The 10,496-nt window shown below is 34.4% G+C and overlaps 1 protein-coding gene across 2 annotated transcripts in view; it reads left to right on the top strand.

Annotated features, from left to right (window-relative positions):
* Positions 1 to 464: 464 nt before the first annotated feature.
* LOC129575716 (band 4.1-like protein 4) overlaps positions 465 to 10,496 on the top strand; it is an 82,642-nt gene continuing 72,610 nt past the window's right edge. The window contains exons 1-2 of one of the 2 annotated variants that reach the window (XM_055459656.1): positions 465 to 973; positions 1,075 to 1,440. The gene's annotated coding sequence lies outside the window, so the exon portion shown is untranslated. Of the gene's footprint in view, positions 1,441 to 10,496 lie in introns of both variants that reach the window. The other variant, XM_055459657.1, reaches the window with a different exon arrangement.

The raw sequence follows: 10,496 nt of genomic DNA, 5'->3' as shown, positions 1-10,496 counted from the left end.
AACAGCGCGCACAGTGTATATAATACAAACAGTAATAACAACCGAGAGCACCAATGGCAATGGCATACAAACTATATATACGCAAACGTACACTCTCTGCACAAATACACCATGAATGGCATCAACCATTAACATCGAACAAAGCAGCGAAAAAGTGGGGAAGTGAGAAGAGCGCGTGCGATTCTCACAGTGCGTGAATATGTTTCATGTGCTGGGTTCATTGTGTGTGAGCCACTGAATGTATAAAAAAACAAATTTATTGAATTGATCTTAGTGGAGCTTTCTTGTTGTAACATTTCTTCGCTATCATCAGTCGCCGGTTTAGCGTGGATACAAGTGGATTGTGTTTGTTTTGCATTCGTTCGTTCGTTCGTTCGTTCGTTCATTTCATGTATACGATGCAAACGCTGGTTTTCATGCCGTTCGTACATTTGTAATATTGTCAAGTTATTTTATTCATATAATTGTGAATTTCCTATAAATAAAAAAGAAACGACCGACAATTTCGAATTCACATTAAATTAAAAAATAATTATACGTTTTACTTTCCTTGAAACTGAATGATTAAGTCAGTATATATAAACGTTCTAGTGAATTGATAAGAAGCGACGAGACAAAATCATTCAGAATTCAGTTCAATTCAAATTAAAAGCCCCTTGATTCCAGCACTGTGGTGAAAGCACAGAAATTGTGTGTAACAAAATTAATCGATAGAACAAAAAAAGCAAACACTGAAATTGCTTAGCGATTATTTGGAAATCATTTCAATAGAATAACGTTGAAATTGGCAATTTAAATAAAAGTCAAGTTTAATTCGGTTTGGCGAATTGTTGTAGCTCAGATATGTAACAAACAAAGCTACATTGATTTGTAAGAAAGAAAAACACCAATTTGAACAGTTTTGTGCATCGTACGAATTAAAAAGATATTGCGTTCGTAAATATTGTGCTTGCGAGAAAAAAATACAAGTAAAGTAAATGCATAGAACCACAAAAGGAAACAACATACGAAAATTATGCAAAGTATTACTCGACATAATCAAAACAATATAATTCATATGTTAATTTTTTCCAGGATTGTATTTAATACAATGAAAACAATTGAACCATGCGCGAATACGGTGTAATTTAGTACAATCAATTCAGAATAAGTGTATGCCAAACGCGCTAGAAATGTGTAGCAAAAAGAAAATTAATAAAAAAAGCAAACACATTTGACAAATTGACGATATCAGGAGTAAGATACTCCCGTATATATAAACAGAGCAGTAAAAAAGACATAAAGAGAGACACCGATTTCGAAACGTGGATTAATTTCGTTCGAAATCGACAGACGCTCAGTGCAAAAATTTCATCAACATCCTAACGACGTGCAACATTGGGGTGACTGATTTAGATAAGCAACATTTGGATTATATGTTAATGTCGTTGATTGTAAATGGTGCGTGTTATTTGAACTGTATAGATAATAGTAACTAGTTAGTATGCACAGCGTATTAAGACATCTATATAAATAACCCATTTGGATCTCGACAACCACTTTAAACGATACAGTGAGGTTATTCGGGGGTAAGAGTGATAGAGAGTAATATGTTCACATTTAAACTCTAGTATATATATCATATTTCTCGAATACAAAATATTGTAAAATAAGTTATTGTCAAAATCATACAGTTTCATTGCACGTTTGTTATCTAGTCTGATAAAATAGAAGTATTGAACCAAAGAGGACAATCACGCGGTTGCAGCAAGAGCATATACTACTAGCGACATCCCAAGAGACACGGAAAATATGTTTATATGCTTTTTATATGCCAAAAAAACACTGCAATATATATTCACGCCTATTGGACGCCTATCGAATATATTTTCTAGTGTATATTCGGCGTATTCTTCAACGTAGTACATACTGGAAGATATTTAAGCGGAAGCGCCATCTGATGGTCACGAATACATTCATTGATTGAATATGTTTCAATATGCTTCACGCTGAAGAACTAGAAAATATATTCAATGGGCGTCCAAAAGGCGTGAATATATTGCAGTGTATTTTTGATTTATAGAGAGCGTGTAAACAAATTGGCCGTTTCTCTTGGGATCTTGTTGCACGATATAGTAATGCCCTGTATGTTGGTATACACTTAACGTTTGCTGTCAAACCTGTACAATGTATTTTTCACTTACATTACTATATGGTGCAACAAGGTGTCGCCTGTGGTAAATTGCTGCAACGACGTCTAACACTGCACACTTCTTGTTGAAAATTTTCCGTACAGAGTGAGCTTTCTTATGGACATTCCTACGGGAAACTGTTGGCGCATTTTTTTTTATAACTAATAGTGTTAAACGGCATTGATCGTATGAAAACAATAAATGCAAGTTTGAGTGAGTGAAAGAGAAAGAGAAAGAGATGGCGTGTGTGCGTGCGTTCACTAAAAATGCAATTTCATCAATGACAGCATGTATACTACGACATATATGAACATATTCATTTCTTTTTCTATTATTTTCTCACCCCGCCAATAGATTTGACACATATGCACTTTAGCAACGAACCTGTTCAATAGTCAATTCACTCCCCTTTTTTTCAAATAAAACATTCATTTCAAATGAATGAACAGCGAACAGCACAGAGAAAAAAAAGATGAATACGTTAAAGTGACATAAACTCTATCGTTTACTTGACGAAACGAATCCAGCGAGCCAACTGCTTTGTAGTAATGCAGTTGATAATCCCTTTGTTTTGTAATGATTCTCTTTTGTTCACAAAAATGCTGAACACAATGGCATCGCTGATATTAGTTTTCGTGGGGGGATCGTTCTCTCATCGAACTATTTAATTCAATATTTAACTTCAGTTTGTTCCAATACATATTTTCCCCATGTACCATGAACTTAGCCCATTCGTATCGATCAATTTACTTAATGAAAATCAGATTTTGTTTTGGGCCACTACAATAACCTTAGAGACTTCTACAATTGATTCTGGGTTACTATAATTATCAGAGATCTCATTTTGTATACGGCTATATCTCGAGATATTATTAGCTCCTATTTTAGGTGATATCTGTGCATATTTTTCAATAGCAGCTACCGAACGAATGCACAATTTACATTACCAATATATTAGTTATGGCGATTTTTTTTTGTTTACAAACAACAAAATGGCAATGTTAAACTAAATAACGAACTTTTTACGTCTCTGTACTACGTACAGTGGCAATGCGTTGATATAGGCGGAATCACAATGTGTATGGAATGCATAAAATAAAGCGCCATCTGTGCCATGATTCTTTGGTTCGTATAAGTCCAATGTATTCAATTTGATCGCTCGAAAAACGTTCAAACGTTCAACATAATCATCCCATATAGTATTGCATAGTTCATTTTCCATAGACTTGGTGGCGCTTATATTGTGACAAACGTCAAAGCATAGGATTGTATACATTACATATTGTGATTCCGATATAGGCAGACTTTTTGACAAATAACGGTAAATAAATAAAACAAAAATCGACATCTATCTTGATTGTGTTCTATCCGTTGTTGTGTCTTTGTTTGTGTATTCATTCGGTAGCTGCTATTAAAAACATGCACAGCTATCGCCTAAAAATAGGAGCTACTAATATCTCGATATAAAGCTGTATACACGATGAGATCTCTGATAATTATTGCGGTTTTGGAACAGGTTGGATTTGTTCCATTTTAAATTAAAAACACGATTGATTTGAATTTTAAATTTTATTTACAATTTTATAGAACTAACAACAATATCGTACGGTGATATTTCGTGACTACGAAATTGGTTAACGTTTCAATTCTATGGACGGTGCCATATCGAAAATTTACGTGCGATATGGTGCACGCACTCAATAGTTCCACCTATTTTAATAAGGAATCTATATAGGTGGCGCTGCCACATCGTCATTTACATCGACTCAAATATCGTCAAATATAATAACATTGTTTATATGTATAGGCTTTTAGCGCAGTACGAACAATATAGATACTAAATAAAAAGAATTACATTGGTAATCCCAAACTTTTCCGTACCGTTGTCCTGCGTTGTCCGTAGGTACTTTTGGTTATTTTTTGTGAATAATAAAAATAAAGTGAAAAATCGGTCACTTTAACTAAAACTTCGACAATTTTGTATGTGAGGTACCCGTAAACCGATTCCCATTGGCTTCAAACTTTCTGAGGTTTCATTGTTTGGAGAAAAAATAAGATTCTGAAAGTTTCATGTTGATCTCATTTGCAGAAGTTTGGTTTTTGGCCCTCAATTTTTTCCAAGAAAATGTCGACAAAATTTGAGGAGAAAAAATCAAACTTCTGCAGATGCGATCAACATGAAACTTTCAGAATCTTATTTTTTCTCCAAAAAATGAAACCTCAGAAAGTTTGAAGCCAATCAGAATCGATTAACGGGTACCTCCCATACAAAAGTGTCAATTTTTTGAGGTTTTTCTTAGGGCAAGTACCCCCAGGGTCAAATCGAAAATGGCTCATCTTCAAACTTAAACTAAGTTTTTCGGATACAAAACTTTTGGCATTTCCAGATTTTGATTATCTCAATTATTTTTTGAGTTATCGTGTTAACAAACAGCTACGACGACAACGACAACGACAACGACGACGCCACACGAACGGAAAAGTGTCTCAAAAAGTGGTTTTCTACGCGTTTTCTGAGTTTTTATGATGATCTAAACCAATTTTGCGAAAAAAGTTTTCGGGACCAATTCCTATACTTTCCCTTGACACGTTGTGTACGGAAAAGTAATATTTACAATTTCGTCAGAAGGTAAAACTTTTTTGAGTGGATTTAATGTATTTAATGCTCCAAAAACCAGAGCGGTGAAACCGAACTGTCAAACTACAACGGGGACCGCGTAGTCGGTTGTCATTCGTTGCGGAACGCGCTAAAAGTATGCATAAGTACATGAGTACAAATTTCAAGCATTCTGGTTAAAAAATATTTCAATTATTTATAAAAATATACCTAGTGTATTAATATGAAAACCCATTTTTAAAAACATTATTCATATTTTAGGAACGTTTGAAAAAATACCGAAAAAGAATATGAACTTTCTTTTTTTTTGCTCAAAAACTCTTTGCTAACATTTTTCTTGTTTTTGATTGACAAAGTGAGGTTAAGTATCTACTGACATGTTCAATGAGTAGAACAAATTTTTGCACTCGGTGGAACAAAGCCATTGTGTGTTTAAGGAGCCACTTTATTCCCATGGCTCCTGAAACACATTTAAGCTCACTTTCTAGGAAGCGAACGTAAATAATGAGAAAATTGAATTAATTGATTTTAAAATTCATTTGAACATCAGCAAATCTAAAGAAAACTTAAATAAATTTGTTCATGTTGGACACATTTTTCTAAATTTGATAATGTGGATGTGTCATCCAAATCATTCATTGCATTTAAATAGGAAAGAAAGAAACAACATATTTTTACACACATATTCATTTTCCATTTGATTTTATCTTTTTTATTCACTCCATGAATAATATACGTTCACGAAAATACGTTGTCTTTTTCAAACATAGTAGTTCAAATTCAACGAGTCGTTCTACGAAGGTGCACTTAAGACTGTCTCGCGTATATTTAATTTGAACTTTATTCTGACAGCCGCGTTGTAATTGATGATGACAGTTCGGTTTCGCCGCTCTGCCAAAAACTGTTTGCTTTATGATTTTTGTGTGATGATCGTTTGTATTTATTCGATTAGGTTGGAATCCCAGATCTCTGATATTGTCGACAAATTCGATCTCTTTTCCATTTACGCATATTTTCGGTAATAATTCATAGTTCAGTTTGTGTAAATTGTTTTTTGATGATATGATGGTCACTTTTGTTTTTTTCTGGATTTATATCTATTCTATATTCGGCACAAAATTGTTCAACATTTTTAATATCATTATTGACAGTTTTGATGGCTTCATCAATTTTAACAATATCACATTTAGTATAAATTTGTACGTCATCCGCAAAAAGAATGGAATTGCAGTTTTGATGTATTTATTTATATTATTATTGATGAAAATGGAAAACAAAATTTGGGAATTGTTTTCATCTTGAATCATTCCCGGTGTAATGGTCGGAGGTTGTGATACTGTTTCTTTGTGTTTGACAATTTTCTGCCATTCACTCAAGAAACTTTTATACCACTTCATAGTAATATGATTACTAATACCCACACTTTTTCGAACTTGTATTATTCAGTTATTATCCACAGATCCAAATGCATTCGTGAAATCAAGTAATACCAGCACTACGCATTTGCCACTGGATATAGACTTATGAATATCTTCAGTTAATCTTAGAATCGCTTTGGTGCAGCTATGTTTTTCTCTAAAACCCGACTGATTTTTTGATATTAGCTTATTTTCTTCCAAATATTCTGTGAATTGGTCACAACTCGTTTTTCATATTACTTTTAATAGGAAGTTGGCATTGCTTATAGGACGAAATTGAGATGGTTGTAGTGGGTTTTCGACTTTGCGAATTGGCGTAGCTGATATATTTTTGAGTTTTGTTGGAAAATATGCCAATTTAAATGAACTAATAACGATAATGGATATTGGTTCTGATTCAATTAACAGTTTGTAGCATTTGGGCGTTATTTCGTCTGGACCCGTAGCATTACTCGTTATGCTTTAAATAACGCGTCGTACATCGATAGATGAAACGATATTAAAATCGAATTTCGATTTCACTTTTTTCAATTTCAAATCTATTTTCGAGAGTGGTTTTAATTTAGTGAAATGGTCGTTTAAAATATCAGATGTAAATTCACTGTTGAATTCAGCATTATGTGCCCAGACAATTTATTTGGATAATATCAGCTACCTAACTGAAATTATCCAGCTGAGCTCAGCGGCTGACGAGAAAGCATTGCGTTGTTTTAACGCATTTGCAGTGTAAAAATGAAATGGTGAGTAAACTTTCCATTGGAAGGTTCAATCTTACCAATGGTAAGTTTACTCACCATTTCGTTTTTACACTACAAATGCGTTAAAACAACTCAACGCATACTCGTCAGCCGCCGAGCTCAGCTGGATAATTTCAGTTAGCTAGCTAATATGTACCTGTATGTACCTCGTTTTCTTCACGATTTTCTAGTTATTCCAAATCTGTGAATCAAATTCCATACTCAATATTATTATCAATTTTGCCATAAGATTCATAAATTGAATCACCTGATTCATGTTTTCTGTTTCCAATTGTCATAAATCAACTAACGTTCAGCCATTAGATTTTTGATTTCATCATTCATCCACGGTACTGGACAATATTTTGATGTTATTTGTTTAAGTTGACAAATACTTCGTTTAGAAAACGATTCATAATTTCATATAAATGCTCAATCATTGAATCGATTTTAGAATCATATGAAAAAATAGTCCAATCGGTAAATTTAATGATTTGCTCTTCACTAATATTTGAAAATTTTCCGAAGGTACATATATTACAGCATATGTTGCATGGTGATTAGAGAAACCGATTGCAGGAAAATGCCTAACATCTTGTCTCTTTTTGGAAAATATTAAGTTAAGTGTTGATTTATTAATTGGTATTGGTATACGGTGCTACTAGTATAATATATAGAACAAGAAATTATGCATTCATTTTCTATCTCGCTTTGTTATTCTTCTAAAAGTTTGTGAGGTACCATAAAAATACACTTTTCGAGGATTTGATCAAGATAAATTACCATTATTTTGGGAAAATCGAACTTCAGAACCGTCATTTACCCAATATTTTGATCAAAAATCAAATTTATCATTTTTTTGAGTTTTGTCTTTTTTGCGTTTTTTTTCTGTGTTTGTATCCGGATACCGAGTTTATGTGACTTAGTAAAGATCGATCAAAAGAGAAAAAATTGAGAGAGAAACGCCTAGAAAACAAAATATTTTCTTTGTATGTAGGGTGTAGGCTTACTAAACATGAAAATGAAAAACGAAAAAGCGTAGAAAAAACTTATTCATGATGGTTCAAGCAATGTCATTTCAGATTCCATTTTGCACGGTAATATTATTGGTGATATATTTTCACTGAGCACAGCACATCACAATTTTCTTTTCATCCCTTTTTTCTTCTCTCTTCGATTGTTTGAAATACAGCTTTTGTTTTTGTCTGCGTTCAAGCCTACAGTGAGTTAACTTTTGCTTTAAAAAAGTCTGATATGTAGATCTGTGGTTTCATTTTCCATTGTAACATTTTAAAAATGTCGATGTGTTGTTACCATTTTTGCTCTTGCTATTGCTGTTGATGGTGTTGAATCTTGAGTCTTGGATGTTAATGTTTCCATTCATTTCATTTTCATCATCTCCCTTCATTTCAAGGCATTCCTTGTTTTCGCCTTTTCAAAATATAAATGTTGCAATGCTTGAAAACGCTTGTACTTTTATTGTTGAGTATCATTCTTTCACCGTGCATCGTACAACAGACTGAGCGTGAAAAATAAAGTTATACATTATGCACATACCATGCATATACAAAATGGTGTTATAGGAAGAGTGACACCAAGAAGACGAATACAAATGTTACACACAAATGCCGAACATTCATAGCATTCCAACAGAAAATTGGGGTTGATATTTCTTTTATCAAGAAATATAAAGTCGAATACATAGAAATAATTTCTACGAGTAATGGCATTATGACACGGCGAAAATAGATAAAACTACGAGGAAAACAAGGGAGAGTTTTACCCGAACGTCTCAGCTTTTCTACCAGGGGCGTAACTCAAAATTTTTGCAGGGTCCCTCCTTTTTTTCGAAATCTTATTTTTTTGGTCCGATCTATCGATTAATACAACCGTTTAAACGTCTAGATACGAAAACGCTAGTTATGCCCCTGTTTTCACTTTAGTATCAACCATTAGCTGTCAAACGAACAACGCCACACACTTTGACGGCAATATTTGACACTACTCAATATTTGACAATGTGAGCGCAAGATGAGTGCGTCTACACTCTACACCCTTCCCAACAATTTCGACCAACTTTATTTTTCAAATGATGTTATTGTTAGTGTACTGCTACAACGGCGATTTCAACAACAAACAGCGAACAAAGACCAAACGAAACAAGAGATGAGCAATGAATCACAAATAATAGTGATAACAACAACAGCATGACCGAACAAAACAAAACAGTAAAGCTTCATCAAATAGATACAATGTTAATGACATTCTTCTTACGTTTTCCCCATTTTTCTCCATGCTTCGAGATACTGTCTTATTAGGCGATACTCTTATCTGACTCGACTAAATCAAAGCTGCGCGATAGCATAGCTTAACATGCAGTATATTAATGCTCTGCCCAATATAACCGTTTGCGCGCGAGAAAAGTGTGTGCGGCACCTGTGTGTGTGCGATATGCTGGTATATTAGGCAGAGCAATTAATATACTGCATGTTAAGCTATGCTATCGCGCAGCCTTCAGCTAGATATAGCTCATGAGTGTTTGCAGGTTCTCAAATAAACGGCAAACTATAAAATCGAGTTGTACACAACTTGCGCTACAACCAACAACAGGAAACCATACACACTTTTTCTTGACCAACAACAAGATATTTGACAAAGAGGGTGCTTTCTTATGGACATTTCTATGTACAGCTGTTGGCGCCCTCTTTGGTAGATTTTAAGAACTATAAGAGTTTCCTATCATTGGCTACCATCTTACCAATTCGTGTTCTTTAGTCGTTGTAGCGAAGTCTGTGTGTACGAGTTATTGGCTTTCCACACAATCGATGGTATGAATGCACGTCGCATTTATTATACTGTGTCAGAAGGAGATATTTTGTTTTACCTTGCTCTGCATCTACTACTAAACGACACATGTTACATACAGTCAGTCAAAAAAGTATTCGTTCACCTGCGGATGTATGGTTTCAGTTCACTTTTTTATTTTGGATTGTAAAAACCGGTTCGTTTTTCATATATTTTATTCACTGTGAGATATCAAGAGCGTTCTTTAAATAATACAATCACGTAGAAGCTAACGTCATCTGTTGACGTTGGCTGATCACATAGTATTAGTCGTTGAAAATAAACTGATTGAGATTATCTGGTGTGTTGACTAGCGAAATAGGCTATTTTTGAAATCTCACTATTCGGTGGCGCCATCTGAAATGGGGATGCGTGTGAAAAATATGTGATTGAGTAGCCACCCGCTTGATTTCGGACTTTTTGGCTGACTATTACTGACTAAAAATTTTTTGCCTATGTTTTCATTCTCTGCATCTTCCGTGCTTCGTATGGAACTCGTCTTTGAGCGTTCAGCGCATACACACGTGTCTGTGTACTGATTTCGTTCGTATGAAACACAATGAACGGACGATGTGTATGCGAACAACTCCGAAGAGCGAACAGCACGGGTGCATAACAGCTTTCTGTGCAACGGATTTGGTTGACCAGTAAACATCCCATACTGTTACACGCCGATTTTCAAATGCCCATGCGCGTTCGAAAGGGCATC

This window comes from Sitodiplosis mosellana, unplaced genomic scaffold (genome assembly GCF_009176505.1).
Source record: "Sitodiplosis mosellana isolate CC-2019 unplaced genomic scaffold, AAFC_SMos_1.0 Smas_scaffold_6167, whole genome shotgun sequence".
NCBI lineage: Eukaryota > Metazoa > Arthropoda > Insecta > Diptera > Cecidomyiidae > Sitodiplosis > Sitodiplosis mosellana.
This window is presented reverse-complemented; position numbering and strand designations above follow the sequence as displayed.